This window comes from Peromyscus maniculatus, chromosome 4 (genome assembly GCF_049852395.1).
Source record: "Peromyscus maniculatus bairdii isolate BWxNUB_F1_BW_parent chromosome 4, HU_Pman_BW_mat_3.1, whole genome shotgun sequence".
Taxonomy (NCBI): domain Eukaryota; kingdom Metazoa; phylum Chordata; class Mammalia; order Rodentia; family Cricetidae; genus Peromyscus; species Peromyscus maniculatus.
In genome coordinates, this window is record NC_134855.1 from 136,166,064 (window position 1) to 136,181,726 (window position 15,663).

General features: G+C 55.6%; 1 protein-coding gene across 4 annotated transcripts in view; it reads left to right on the forward strand.

Moving 5' to 3' along the window:
* Dlgap4 (DLG associated protein 4) overlaps positions 1-15,663 on the forward strand; it is a 158,679-nt gene that overhangs the window by 38,862 nt on the left and 104,154 nt on the right. For all 4 annotated transcript variants that reach the window (XM_076571044.1, XM_076571042.1, XM_076571043.1 and 1 more), the window contains exon 2: positions 13,561-13,745. The gene's annotated coding sequence lies outside the window, so the exon portion shown is untranslated. The remainder of the gene's footprint in view (positions 1-13,560; positions 13,746-15,663) is intronic.

The following is a 15,663-nucleotide window of genomic DNA, read 5'->3' on the forward strand; positions in this document are numbered from 1 at the left end:
ACTACACAGCAGCTGCCTGTAACTCCAGTTTCAGGGGCTCCAACACCCTTACACAGGCATACACAGACGCAGGCAAAATGCTAATTCACATAAAAATAAAAGTAAATAAGTAAATAAAAAGGAAGTTTAGATATTGGGGAGGGAGGGAGCAGCTCCCTCTCCGATTCACACAGACTCCTGTCCTCCACAAGAGTGAGTTGAAGGGGCACTTGGGGAGACTGTCTGGAGAGGTAAGTGTTGCCGAGATCCTGACATAAGGTAGCTGTGGCTTGGGCGTGGAATCGGGATGGGATCTAGTCATGGCGTTCCTTGTTAAAACCACTCACTGGGCTTCCACTGGACAACTCCGGATTTAAATGGCTCAGTCACATGCTCCTGTGCTCCTCACACAAGGCCTAGGAGTCCTGATATAGAGATGACACCACATGGGACAAATGTCCTTGATTCACTCATGGCCACTCAGCTGGGGAGGAGCTGATTTTGTATTCCATCCCCCTTTTAACACCTCGCTAGATCCCCACTCCTTCCAGACCCCAGGGACCTCCTCAAGGTGAAAATTGGATGTTTGAGGCTACCAGGAGTCCCCCACCTCCCTGTCCAGTGGATTTGAACCACATCTGTGTATGCCTGTGTGTGAGCATACACCCCACTCATCAGAGGACAGGGACAGGATCAGGCTGGGAGCAAACCTGGGTCTAGAGCAGCTTACCAGGGTCTGGAGGGGCCCAGCTGTGTGCTTGCCTGGGTCTGGAGGGGCCCAGCTTTGTGCTTACCAGGGTCTGGAGGGGCCCAGCTATGTGCTTACCTGGGTCTGGAGGGGCCCAGCTGTGTGCTTACCTGGGTCTGGAGGGGCCCAGCTGTGTGCTTACCAGGGTCTGGAGGGGCCCAGCTGTGTGCTTACCTGGGTCTGGAGGGGCCCAGCTGTGTGCTTACCTGGGTCTGGAGGGGCCCAGCTGTGTGCTTACCAGGGTCTGGAGGGGTCCAGCTGTGTGCTTACCAGGGTCTGGAGGGGCCCAGCCAGGTAAATGCCTGGGTCTGGAGGGGCCCAGCTGTGTGCTTACCTGGGTCTGGAGGGGCCCAGCTGTGTGCTTACCATGGTCTGGAGGGGCCCAGCCAGGTGAACACCTGGGTCTGGAGGGGCCCAGCTATGTGCTTACCTGGGTCTGGAGGGGCCCAGCCAGGTGCATGCCTGGGTCTAGAGGAGCCCAGCTGTGGTCTCCTGGCACCACCTCTGTGGTGCTCAGACGCCTGCCAGTAAGGGCGCTAACAGGCACCATGTGGCCACCAGCCCTTGGCCACACCTGACACGTGTTCTCTGTAGTCCACTCATGTCTCTGCCTTGATAGAGGACCTTCCAGCAGGGTAGAGACTGTCATGAAGGCAGCGGCCAGCCTGTGGCTCCAGCAGCATAGGTGGTGGTGGGGGAGGGGAGATTCTCGTTCACAGTGCCTGGGAGCCCTTCTTGGAGAGCATTGAAGAGGTCTATTCTGGGAGGCTTTCTGGATGAATCGTGGTAAGTCAGGCCCTTCCTGACTTGAGCTCCCCAAATGGATACTGACCATGGAGAGGGGATAGAGTTGATGGTTTTTAAGGCTACCTGGTCTGAACTTTGCGCTCCACTTCACTAGCTACGTGATCTTGGGCAGCTAATTTCGCCTCTCTGTGAACATTATTTCCCAGGAGTGCCAGAAGGAGGGACAGAAAAACCCTTGGGGGGCACAAGAGTCGGCATCCTTTCATGGCACCTTCTCAAAGCTCATCTACCACCTTGATCGTGGGAGCTGACACTCTGGGCCTCTCCATCCGTTGTGACTGCCTCTCTGCATTCCCATTGAGGGAACTGAGCCCCCAGCCACTGAACTGGCGCAAGATCTCACAGCCGGCCACGCTTCCCCCTGTATCCCTCTCCATCAGTCTTCCTGATTCCCAGCTGGCAAGCTGGTGCAGGGCAGAGCCTGCTCTTAGAAGTGTGTGGTTTCAGCACCATGGCCAGCGGCCAGCTCCTGGAGGGGTTTGACGCTGACTGCCCTTACCCTCTGTGTGGAGGCAGCAGGCTCTGGGAGAGTCCCCAAAGCCAAAGGGCCACTTTGCCCCTCACAACGTCTACTGGGCACAGTGAGCACCTCCTTGGAGGGGCGCAGCCAGCATGCCAGCTCCAGGTTCAGACACCGCCACTCCCTTTCTAGGCCTTAACATCACCATGGAAACGGTGCAGGAAAGTCCTCCCAAAGACCCAGCTTCAGGAAGCTCAGGTTGATGTGGCCTTGGAAAGCCCCAGTACTGGATCTCATGGGATTGGTTCTGCCCTCAACCACTCTACAAATGGGAAAATCAAGGCCACAGGGAAGGGAAGGCAAGGTTCTCGGAATGTCCCAGCAGTAAGGCAAGGCTCCTAGGGGTCAGCTAACCTTACTGCCCCATTATGTAGATGTAAATGTTGAAGCAAAGTGAGAATCTTTGGGGACCTGCCCTAGCTGCCTGGGAACCCAGTCCTAGAAGATCCTGGCTCTCTTCTTGCTGGATGGGTGATGAATGTGTGGGGTTTGTCTCAGTACACGCACTCCACCCCACTGTGGGTAGAGACTGAGGTCTGGGCCAAGGCTCATGGTCACAGTACATCTTTTGGACATGGACATAGTTGGCTTGGGTTTAGATCCAGCTCTACGCTCTCCAGCCATGAGACTTGGCTGCTTGCCTATGAAGTGGGAGAAGACAGGACCCACATCACCTGGTTATGAGGAGGGTAGACTCCAGACAGGACAGGTCTGCCCTTTGCTGTTGGGAGCTTCCCTGTCAACAGTAGTTAGTGTCACCTGTTGTCAGCCCCTTGGTAAATGAGTGTGAACAGTGACATCAGTGAACAGCAGACTCACCTGCCAATCCAGGACAGTTCTCCAGGCCCTCAGGACAGCTTCCCAATCTGTTCCATTCTCTATTCTGCAGATGTTTGCTCCCCACCTGTGTGGCCAGAGGGCCTGCCTTGGAATGCATCATGCATTGGGATCCTTTGGGCAGAGCTCATGGTGTGTGCAGGGCTGTGACCCCACACTGGATAATGGGGGAGACCAGGGCAGCTGTCTGGGAGGCTCAGGAAAAGAGCTCTTGCATCCACAGGGCTGGTGGCCCTAACAGGCCTCAGAGGGCAGGTTCTGGTAGCTTTGGCACCAGCACCCAGGCCCGAGCAGAGCCATAGGGCAGGCCTCTGGCATGCCCTGGGATCCCAGGGAGAGCATGCAGAGTGAGGAGGATGTTCACAGCTGAGATTGGCAGATGGTGCTGCGGATGGAGGAGCAGAGCCCACGACGTGATGCAGGCAGGAGAAACAGGTTGTGCCTGGAGCGTCGAGTGGGCTGAAGAGCTGCAGATCTACGCAGAGGAGGTGGCTCATCTGCGCTGCTGTGCCTTACACAAGCCCCTTTGTTTTCTTGCTCGTTCCCCTGGCATAGCTCAAGGAGCTCCAGACCTCTAGACCCCACCCTGACCCCGCCTCGTGCCTGCCAGCCCCGGTCCTTACCCACCCACCTCTCTGCTCTAAAAACCGAGTCATACTCTGACCTTGAAGTCTATTCCAATGAAATGAATCCTGCCGTGGGTAAGGGCGGGTTGGTTATGGAAACGAGGCTCCTTCTCACGGGGTCTTTAGTGCTGCTGCTGGAGGCTCTGAGGGAGAAATAGTCAGCAGGGAAGCTTGAGAGGACACCCCAGTCTTGGTGTCCGTGATATGTGGGGACCTTTGCCCCCAGCTTTTCTTCTTGCCTCGAGTTCTGCCTAAGCCACTCTTTCTTGCCCTCACTGGGCTCTGTGTGGCAGCCAGATGTGTGGGCAGCACTTGGGGACGTTGGGACAGGAGCTTGGGAGGACTGAGCGGCCCGTGGGCAACACTGCTTACTCCCAGCCTGTGGCCAAGGCCGTCAGGAGAGGCGGGGCCCTGACCTGCCGATGGCGTGGTGCAGGCTGAGGAGTGTGGCCGCAGTGCGGAAGGGAGGGGGACTCTGCAGTCTGCACAGTGGCCGTGAGAGGTGGGTGAGACAGGAAATGGGGGCTGAGCATGGCCAGGGGGTCTGTACTGCCCTGTTCGTTTGCATTTATTCGGCAGGTAGGTAGTGAGCACTTAGCCTGGGCTGTCCCTGAGAGCCGCGGAGAACGAGTCAGATGTGGTCTTCTCTGGCACAGGCTTCATGGTCAGAGTCTGAAATGAACATTTTCATGCGAAAGCTGTGAGTGTCTGCCTCTGAGTGACAGGCCCCCACAGAATAGCTTAAACCAGATGGAAATGTGCTCCTGTCCCACATGGGAGTTTCTTCCTTGAAGATGTAGGGAGGGGGCCATTCTGCGCTGGTTGTCCCCTTACCCTGCAACCACAAGGCCTCTCCCTAGATAACTGAGGCCACCGAGCAACAGCGTGGCATCCAGAAGGGCTTCTTCAGAAGCCTGCCTTCCCCACTGACCCTTGGCAACTATGGAGAGCACGGGTGAGGCCAGCAGCAGGGTGGGAGGGCAGAGTTCTGTGCTGGCCGGCACCTGAGACCAGTCTCTCCCAGGGGACACATCCAACCTCCTGATCTCTGAGTCCTTTTCCTGGAGAGTTCTCATTCAGGGTCCTACCTGCTTAGGGTGTCCCGAGTGATGTCTGCCCACAGGCCTGCGTGCTCCTCTCCCTGACCTGAGTATGATGGCATCGTCCTTTGGAGGGCCCCCTGGAACACCCCGCATTGGCTGCTTTCTAACCATGCAGTTTACATACCGGTCCATTTAAGTACTCATCCTGGTGGGGCTCTACAGATTTACACAGTGTGCAACCAGCACCACAACCCAGGCTTCCTCTGCCTGGTGGCAGCCGGTCCCCACTCCAGGTCATTGATTTCTTCCTGTCCCTATAATTTTGCTTCTTCTCGAAAGGTCGTATAAATAGAAATATGCGGTGATAAATAATTTTAGTGTCTAGCTTCTTGCAGTCAGTTTGAAATTTTGGAACACACTGGATCTTATCCCTTTTAAGTGCTCAGTACTATTCCATTTTGTGGAGGTCACACACACACTATGGTTTGATGATCTTCTGATTGGATGAAGCAGTTGGATGTTTTTGGCTTCAGGCTACAACGAACAGTTCTCTTGTCCACGGATATCTGTGTCTGCCTTGGATGAGAGGTTGCGTGTCCTGCAAACCTGAAATATTTGCCATTGGCCCTTAAAGAACAGTTTGTGTGACCATGTTACAGCTGAAAGTCAGGGCCTCCATGACCCTTCTCCCCTACTCATCAGAACTGAAGGCTGGGAGTTACCCCCACCATCTCCTTGCCCTCTAGGCCCCTACTACCTAAGTCTGGATGGCTTCTATGGGTTTTAAGATTGTGTGTGTGCGCACAAATATGTGAAGGCCAAAAGTTGATGTACGGTGTCTAGACTAGCTGGCCAGTGAGCTCCAGGGATCCGCCTGTACACTCGGCGCTCTCTCTCTCTCTCTCTCTCTCTCTCTCTCTCTCTCTCTCACACACACACACACACACACACACATACACACACACACACACACACACACACACACACACACAGCTCTGAGGTAACAGATACTGCAGTGCCCAGCTTTTCCAGGGGGGCCTCATCTTGCATGACAAGCATTTTACTGACTAAGCCACGAGCCATGAACCATCTCCCCAGTTCTTCTTTGATTTTTTTTTTTTTTTTGAAGCAGAGTCTCATGTATCCCAGGCTGCCTTGAACTTGACATGAAGCTGAGATTTGCCTTGAACTTCCGATCCTCCTGCCTCCAGCATGGATTAGAACATAAACCACCACCTGATTTTATGCAAAGCTGGGGACCCAGGGGCCTCAGAACTTGGTGCAGTCTGGGCGAGCACTCCACCTAACCCCCTGGCTGGCTTCTAGAACCCAGTGTCTCTTGACTCAGACCCAGATAGAGCACCTTCATTGTCCCAGGTCTCTCCAACACCTCAAGTTCACCCCCACTGAGCTGTGGGTTGCTTATTTTCCACAGGAAACCGACCAAGTGCTTGGGCTCCCCACTGCTCTTAGGGAAAAGACCACGGTCTCTGAACAGGCAGGACAAGACCTTCTGGATGACTGAGTCCCTGCCTGTCTTTCCAGGCCTCTCCACCTCCCCATGTCTCCCTCCTTCTCTGGGGTCTACAGGCTGGCTCCCCACCGTGCAGAAGTTTCCCAAACATGGCATGCGGTTTCCGTTCGTTTCCCAGCTGCCTGCCTGGTGGACCCAGGCAGAGCCCTCTTTTCCCATATGTCCACACCACTCCCCACCCCCCAGGCTGGCTGCCGGTCCCATAGCCCTGGGCTTCCACCCATCCGTGTGGACTGCGATGTCTGTTTACGTATCTGCCACCCCCGTGGGATTGGGTGTTCCAGGGACACTGCCTGACTCATCTTGTCCTCATTGTGGCCCAGTTTGGGGCCACTTATGGAGTAGGAGCCCAAATGTTTGTGTGCAGGGCACCGTGTTCTCTGTATTTGCGCCAGAGCCCTGAGGAATTGGATGAGGCTTCCAGGGGGTGGGGTGGCTGTGAGGCACAAATAGATGGCAATGGATATAAGTGCTAGGTGTGAAGGGCCATGCCGCTCAGCAGCGGTCTGCCCTCTGCGGCCCTCCCTGGCTCCTCCAGACCACACGCTCGTCTTGAACATTAGTGTAAGGTGCACCCCCACCACACTGTTCTGTGAGAACAAAGACAAGCATGCCTGGCTCTTGTCCACATCTGACCCAGGGCAGGGGGGCTGCCAGCTGTTTCATGAGTGACCTTGGGCTGTAGACAAGCAGCTAAGTGGAGGGTGTGGCGTAGCCTTCGGTTTGAAAGCCAGCCAGTGGTTCATGGTTCAGCTCTTTCTAGCAAGGCAACGGTGTGTTTAGTGTATTGTGAACACCCTGGAAATGGGGTCTGAGACTGAGGTGCCCAAGGCCACCAGGTCCTGAGCGGGAGGGCAGCCACGAGCCATGTGCTGCTCTTAGACTTCGTGGATTCGGTTCTGCAAGCCCGGTGGGCTGGAGCCCTGTGTGGACAGTGCCTCAGAGTATTCCTCTTGCACACAATATCCCCCCCCCCCACTTGAAAAAAATGTGCATCCATGGGATGTGAGAATTTGATCACGGGGGACACGTCTAACTCTGGGGCGAGTCCTGGGGCTTGAATGTCACTCACCGGAGTTTGCTTCTGCCCAGGCATCCACTTACCGTGCAGCCCGAGGCCACACAGTGCCCTCCCATGCACAATAGGTGACCAGCAGCCTGCCGAGCTGAGAGGGTAGAGGAGGAATCGGGGGCCTCTGGAATGGTGGTGACATGTGTCAGGCTCTGCTATGACTGCTGACAGGCCTTGCTCTGCAGCTGTGAGAGATGACAGGCGGCCAGATCAGGCCCTCGGAGGGGAGCCGCCCCACCTGGCACCAGCTCCCAGATCCAGCTCGGGGCAACTGCCTCTGCCTCTCCAAATCAAGGGTGGTGCTAGCATCTCATGGCTGCTGGGGGTGGATCTGGGCCTACAGCCAGTGGGTAAGACTGGCTCAGGGCAGGAGGCGAGGAAGGAGAAGGACAGAGTTTAGAGCCGGGGCTGGCCTCTCTGCCCAGTCCTGGGCTCTGGCCAGCCCGCTGCATCCTGCGCAAACATAACCAAGCCCCACCAGCCACTGAGCATGGGCTTAGCAGCTAAGGCTCGGTGGCACCTCCTCTGGGCAAAACGTTCCACTGCCTGCCAGCTGACTGGTGGGTGTTCACAATTCTTCATAGCCATCCTAGCCACCCCAATTGTATGCTGAGATTGTCAAGGCCTCAGTACAATGAGATATTTTGAGAGAGGGAGAGAGCGCATTTGCATACCTTTTATTATAGCATATTGTTATAATTCTACTTTATTATTAGTTATTGTTATTAATTTCTACTCTGCCTACTTCTAAGTGAAGCTTTATCACAGATGTGTGAACAGGACAAAGCATGGTGTGCACAAAGCTCAGTACCCTCTGAGGTTAGGGAATATACTGGGGGATCTGGGGACGTCCCCCCGGCAGGGAGAGGAGGAAAGAGCAGCCACTGTGCTGAGGGGAGTGAATGGGGTGTGCAGGGGTTCCTGTGGCTCTCACATCAGATCTTGGTAAGAGGCATACAGGATTCCCATTTCACAGACGGAACACTAAGGTCACCCCTCCAAGGTCAGTAGCTGCCGGGCGGGACTGGGATGTGTGGCTCCAGAGTTCATGCTTGAGAAAATCCCAAGTCCCACTGGGTCCTCCAGGTCCCTTTGGAGTCAGCCACAGTGGACCCTTCCATCCTGCCCTCTGCCTGACTCAGTTCCACCTCCACCCCGTACCGCAGGTCCCTGCTTATGTCTGTGCCTTGTTTAGCCTCACAGGATTCTTCTACCACAGTCCAGCTCGTGAGTGAGAATCATGAGCCCAAGGGTGGGTTCTGTGGCTGTTTTCGTACTATCGTGGCCAGTGAAGGCCTGAGTTACCATGTGGCCTCGAGGGTGGTCTGTGAGAAGCTGGGGGCAGCTGGTGTGGACCCGTAAACTAGGGCCGGGTAGCTTGGTGGTGGATGGTGGCCAAATGGCTTGTGTTCCCGTGCTGTGAGGGAGATGGTAGTGGGAATAGGAGAGGCAGTTGTCCAGGGGGCTAGGGCAGTCTGGAAGCAGGCTCTGTAGAGGGATGGGCAGGAAGGAGTTGGGATGGTGCCCGTATTTCTGCTACAGGGACTCTAGCGATTGGTGGTATCATGGGGAGCCATGGACTGCAGGGAGGGGGTGGGGCCTATTCGAGTATGTGGATGTGTCCTGAGGAGCCTGAGGCAAGGCTGGGAGGCAGCTGGGAGAGGGGCTTTGTGGAACAGGCTGAGGAGCCTAGGGTTTGGGGTGAGGAGGAGGGAGGTCAGTGTCCACGTCACTGAGTAGGGCAGCAGGTCACTGCCTTGGCATTGAGTGAGGGGGCCTGGGACAGAGGAAGCCTCTTAGGGAGGCAGGACAGGCCGGCTGAGGAGAGCCTAGGACAGGAGGGACCATCAGTGCTTCTTTTAGAAACCACTTTGCCAGTTGGTGGTGGTGGTGCATTCCTTTAATCCCAGCACTTAGGAGGCAGAGGCAGGCGAATCTCTGAGTTCGAGGCCAGCCTGGGCTACAGAGCGAGTTCCAGGAAAGGTGCAAAGCTACACAGAGAAACCCTGTCTGGGAAAAAACAAAAACAAAAACAAAAAACAAAAAAGGAAAAGAAACCACTTTCCCATTTTATGTTTATTGAATTAGAATTGCCTGTATAAATCTGTTTTGTAAATTATATTTTGGGACAACAAACGCTGCTGAACTGCATGAGGTGGCAAGGCCAGCGGCTTCGGCGGTGGCCTGGCTGAGTCCTGGTGGAAGGCCCTCTCCCCATGACCAGGAGCTGCTGAGGACTCAACTTTCCAGCTGTGGCATGAGCCCCACCCCGCTCATGTCTTGGAAGGAGCCTTCTACAGAAGTGAATTTAGGGAGGCAGCGGGACCACAAGATGGAGCAGAAATGATGGGTCTGCAAGATGGCTGGCCCTGGGGGTCGGGACCATTTGAAAGACGTGCAGGAGTCTTCAAGACAGGGACAGGATTTTTGATGTAGAAGATGAGAGGCTATGGGAAGGGACAGAAGAGCTCCTGGTCACTTGGTGATAGCCCCGGAAGGTGACCAGTTAGAGGATGGCAGAAGAGGTTAGAGTCTGGGGAAGTTCATCCCCGGGCTTTACTCACATACCGTGTGAGATGGGCACAGGGCAACCCACCGTGGATCTAGGACCTCTGAGGGGTGAGGTGGGCTGCAGAGAAGCACCAGGCCTGTGAGTGGAAGCGGGGAAAGCGGGAGCTCCTCAGTAGGTCAGTAAGTATCCACTTACCATCGGAAATATTTACTAAATGTTACTTTTGTTGATCAGCTTCAAACGCCCGCTGCTCTGTCTCTGACCCAGGGAACTGACAGAGCTCTGACCCGGATGGGAGCGAGCACCTTGTGGGAGGGGCCCACAGGCTATGTGTCCTGTTGGTAATGATACTGCAGAGGATGGCAGGCCACAAACTTGGGCGCTAGGAACGTTCAGTGAAATAAATGGTCAGGGAGTAACAGCATCTTGTGTCCCTCTGAGCCTCACCGCGGCTGCCTGAGGAGGGACTTCAAACCACCCCCATCTTTGATATCAGCAACCGGGCACAGAGAACTTAAGACATTTGCCCAGAAGACAGGGCAGCCCAACGCTAGGGAGGCAGAGGCAAGCAGATCTTTTCGAGTTCAAGGCCAACCTGCAAGTTGCAGGCCAGTCAGAATTCCACAGTGAGACATTGTGTCAAAGCAAAACAAAAACAGGAAGATGCTTGCCCAGGGTCACTCTGCTTCATAACTGAGAGCCTGAACTTTGACGCAGAGCCTCTGATCATCAGTTAAAAATTATCGCTGTGGGGCTGAACTGCCTGTCGTTGACCAGTGCACATGGAGGTCTGGCCCAATCAGTCAGTCAAGCGGCTAGTACCAGAGAGGTTGTGAAGGAAGTGAGAGAATCGGGCTTGAGGACATCTGGGCCGCCAGTGTGCTGGGCACAGGAAGAGCAGAGGCAAAGGCCTGAGGCCAGCGCATGCCCGGTGTGTCTAATGAAGAGCATGAGGCCGGTGGACCCGGAGGAAAGGAAGCTAACGGGGACCGGGGCTTGAGCGGAGCTGATCCAGGGCTGCTGGGTGGTTGAAGGTTGCCAGCTTGTACTTGAGGTCAAGTGAGGCCCCGGAGGTTTTAGAGCTGAGGAGGGGTAAGGCCTGACTTGAATTCTAACCCGACAGCTCTGGCTTCTGTGATGGAGACAAGAGTTAAAAAAAAAAATGAGGAGCCCAGAGCCAACATGGATAATCCAGGCAGGAGCTGGTGGTTACTCAGTGCATGGCAGTGGCTGATGGGCAGGTGGGTCCCCTGTAGCATCTCAATCTGCACAGGAGAAGGGAGAGATGTCCAGAATGACACCAGAGCTTGGGCATGGGTGGCTGGAAAGGCGGGGTTCTGGGGAGACAGGTAGCTGTGGGAGGGGAAGGCTTCATGAAGAACTTCTCACCTCCATTACTCCTGCTAATCCCTGGCTCCCTCTGGGGGTAGGAATTGAGACCCACTGACATGGCGCCTCAGGATCACGTGGTTAGAAGGGAGTGGAGCATGAGAGTGCATGCTAGGGTTTGTAAGTCTGGCTCCGCACTTCAGTTAGCGAGGGCCTACTAGGTGCCAAGTGCCATGCTGAGTGCTGGCACCAGGGAGTGAAGTAAGGGTGCTTTGTGCTGGTGGCATCCCAGTCGGAAGGAGCGGCAGCATCCGTGAGGCTAGAAATGGAGCCACTCCAGCAGCAGTGTGTTCAGCAATGGAAGGAACGTCCCAAGAGGTCCGGGGGCCAGTGGGAGCCCAACCAGTGAGACATCTGGTGGCTTCCCGGAAGCACACAGACCTCTAGGAGAGAGGACTTCTTGGAAGCACGTTTGTGGGTTTTCCCTGTGGAACCCCAAGGAGGCCACAGGCTCTCGGATTATGGATGGCCACCAAGTTCTGTTGTGCTTTGGTTTTTGTTTTTTGTTTTTTTTTTTTTTTCAAAGGATTTAACAGTTACTGAGCTGTAACACACGTGCCATATGTTTTACTAATTGGAAGTTAGATGGCTTTTAGCTCATACACAGAGCTGTGTGTCCATCGCCACAGTCCACTTCAGAACCTCCCCCATTGCCCCAGAAAATGCTTCCCGCTCTCAGCGCTCATCCTCACCGCAGCTCTTGGCAGCCGAAAGCAGACTTGATTCTACTTTTCCTTTCTGCAAAGCCACAGGCACCTGTGACAGTGTGTGTCCGAGGCACTGAGCAGATGAGGTCTTTAGCATAGATTTGTTTTTGTTTTTTTTTAATCTTGGCCTTATATGTAGATTGTCCAAGACTTAAATGGACTTCACAGACAGCAGGAGCCTAGGGTCTGTTACCCATCACAGACAAGGGGGAGATGGGGGGGGGGACTTTCAGCCTTCCCTCAGCAGGTGAACTTGGGAGCTCCGAGGGGGCTTAGGGACCCCCAGGTCAGGATGCCTTTCTCTGCCGTCACCTCTTCCTTCAGCTGTAATGCTGGTGAGTTTGGCTCTAAGTGGCAACTTGGTGGGAATCCCCAGGGGTGTCGTGGAGCACGCTGTGGATTTTCACACCCCACAGTGCACCTGGAGGTCTTCCATGCATACTTCTGAGCATGTGTCCTCTCATTGAGAATGTTCTTAAGTTCCACATCTCCTTTCCTGCTACCTGAACCCCCGCTGGTCCTGCCTCTTTTTCGTGTTCTTCCTCGGGGAGGTGGGTTTTGTTGTCCTAGGACCAACCAGAGGTCTGGGTTAGAGACTGCTGCTCTGCCCTCATTGGTGATCAGTGTGTGCTCCTCGTCAAAGGAGTGTCATGGCTCTAAGGAGATTTGGAGACACCCCATCAGGACCCTTCCTTCCGCCCTGCCTTGCTGTGTGCCTCAGTTTCCTACTTCAGAAAGGAGGAAATGAAGTCTGTTGCACAGGTGGCAGTGTAGGAACTGATGTGGGGGAGGTGCCATTTCTGGGCAGACCCTGGGGAGAGTTTGGAAGAGCATCCCTGGGTCTGGGGACCAGCAGATGAAGATGTTGAGCATCCCAACCTCAGCTGCCCCTTCCTGTTTCTTACCGTGGTGAACTGGTCCCTGTGTCTCCTCTAAGGACTTGGTGGAGGGGCTGAGTCTAGCTGCTCAGATTCTGGCCCTCATGTTAATGTTGCCTTGGTGTCTCAGTCTCAGTTTTGTGACCCGTAGAATGGGAGGGGAGAGGGACATCCTCTGAGGCCTCAGGGTCAGCTAGCTGCCTCCTGGGTAGGTGTGCAGTGGACAGCCTTCTTCCCATTAACAAACATCCAGGCGCGGAGTAGTCAGGGGAACCTGCTCAGGCAGGCGGGCAGAGATGCCTGGCATCCCTCCATCTCACTGGGAGACACTCAGGCTGCCGGGACAGGAGAATGGCACTTCCCAGGGTCTCTCCCAAGGGAGTGCCTTGTGCCAGCATACTGTTTGCATTACCTTCTGAGACCTCCCAGTAGTAGCTCTCAGAAGAGTGCTCTTCACAAGAAGAGAAACTGAAGCTCAGAGAGAGGAAACCACCTGTCCATTATCCCTTCCATGAGTGAGGGGCCAAGCTGAGATTTGAACTCACAGTGGCGTGACTTTGGTCCCTCTCCTCGCTTCCCTGGTGAGGTGGGCAAGGGGGAGGGGTGAGGGGAGGAGCAAGCTGCAGAAGGACTTGGGAACCGTGGCTTCCCCACTGCGGGCTGCTGCAGAAATTCTGTGGGTGGTGGGAAAGGCATTGTAAATATGCATGACATGCAAATCCACTTCTAAGACACCGTGGGCCTCCCAAGAGCTGGGGTGCCAGGGTTTTCTGGAAAATACAGTGTTACACAAACACTTGGGTTTCTATGACAACTGGGCTGCCTTGCCCCTTCCCTAGGGCTGGTCTGAAGGTGTCAAGGTGCGGCACGCATCTCTGGCTAATCAGGGTTCCTCCTGTGTCCTGCAGGCACCGGTGCCGCCCTCTGCCTGGAGCCTGGTGGCCCCCCTGTGTGACCAGGGCCCAACGCATGCCTCTGATGGAGTGCTGGAGGGATGTGTGTGGCAGTCCCCAGTCCCACACCCACTTCTGAGGTGTCGTCTGCAGCACACTTGCCAGGCACCGTTTCTCCTGTGCACGTAGCTCCCTGGTTGGTAAGTACAGCCACCGTCCTGGGCGCCTCACCCACCATGGTGCTTGCCACCATTGGGAAATGCCCAGTCCTCCCACTGCCAGCACCCACGAGCTGGCAGAGGGACCTCCACGAGAGTGTTCTCGTCTGGGCACAACTTACAGTTTAACCAGCTGGGTGTAGCCATCCTCCTGACAACTCTGGAGGTGGGCATGGTGAGGATACCCATTTCCCCAGGGCACTGCCTCAGCGAGGGAAAGCCTTGCTGAGGATGGACAGCAAGCTCTGCACATTTCAAATGCCACACCCAGGGCTGGGGTAGGGGCCGAGCACAGGTTGGGGGGGGGAGAGGAGCAGGGAGCCTGGCTGCAGACTGTAGCTTGACAAGAAGGCACTCTCCCTCCTCCAGCCCCACCTGCCTAAACTCACAATGAGGTGTTGGGCCCAGCCCTATGGCTGACTGTCCCTCCACACCTACACTGTCTTCACGAAGCCTGGTTCCTCCGTCATCCTTCCCACAGAGCAGGGACAGCCACCTCAGGCCCACATGGCGCCAACCACAGTACTTGGCTCACTTATCTCCTTGTTCTCGAACACCTCCCCCCCCCCCCCCCCCCCCCCCCCCCCCCGCCCTCCGCCAGAGTTCTGCTGGCCTAATAAGTCCAGTTCACAAGTGAGGAAACCTGAGGGTCCCCAGCCACCATTCAGCCTAACAGTATGGGACCCTGGATTGAAGATCTGCCTTCTGGAGTGGCCTCAGCTTCCCAGGGCCTAGGGTCAAGGAAGGGAGTGGGGGACGTGGGCATCCCTCATGATCTTTCACCAGACTCCAGCGGGACCCAGAAACACATCAGCCTTCTGGGGTCCCAGAGAGCTGCTGCAGGGGCCCTCCTGGCGGAGCCGGCCTCCTTGTCTCCAGCCCTCCCATCTGCCAACAGCTGCCAGCCTCCTTGATGAGATGGTTATGAGAGGGAAAAGACTGGTGAATATGCATAATATGCAAATTTCTAGGATTCTATAGGAACCCGTGAAGTTCACTGTCAATAATGGATATGGAGTGCATCTTTGAGAGCCAGGCGCTGCACATTTTGTGCGGCGCCAGCCTCGTTGTTGGTAACTGTGAAAGGGGCCCCACTAATTAGTGCCCCCCACCCCAGCTTGGTTCCCCTGGCTTGGGCCCGGTCTGCTGTCGCCACCGGAGACAGCTGTTGCCTTTGGCTGAGAAGCCGTCACCACGGCAGTGTTGAGGACATCGTGGTCTGAGAGCAGAGAGTGCCCTGTGGCAGACATCCTGGGCTTGCCCAAGGCAGGCCCGGGTCTCCCTGAGGACCGTGTGTGTCACGGGGCCAGCCTGTGAGGCAGCGGGTATTTCTTGGGCAGTTAGTTACTAGGTGCCTGGCGTTGTGGTGAATGCCTGGTGCTCTTCAGCACCTCTGCTCAAGTCCTCATGAGCTCACAGAGGTCTTAGCCTCTGATGAGCATGGCTCCAAGGCCTCCTCCGCCCTTGGGCAGATTCTGGAGGCACAGCTGCCATTGCTCACGGCCCCCTTGTGCGTGGCCCAGTGACGGAGAAGGGATTCCTTGGCACTCGGAGGGAGCAGCCGTCAGGATCACGTGGAAAGATGGAGGCCGGGGTGGCGCGAGGGAGGTGTTACTGCTGCGATTTTGCTAACAAGCTGGTTATTTAAGGAACTGGGAAGCCATCAGGGAGCCGCTGTGCCTGGGCAGAGGCGGCTGGGAGGACAAGGTCCCCAGGGAATCGAGGTCAGGGAGCCAGCCACACACTGTGGATCAATGGATTGATTGATTCTTGTCCACTTACTGACAGTAGTGACGGTGCCATGGAAGTCTGGGAAGAGATCCGCTGTCTGTGTCAAAGAAGACCTGTGAGCTGAAGACACAAGGGGCTGACTGTGGGCCTGGGGGTGGGCACAGCCTTG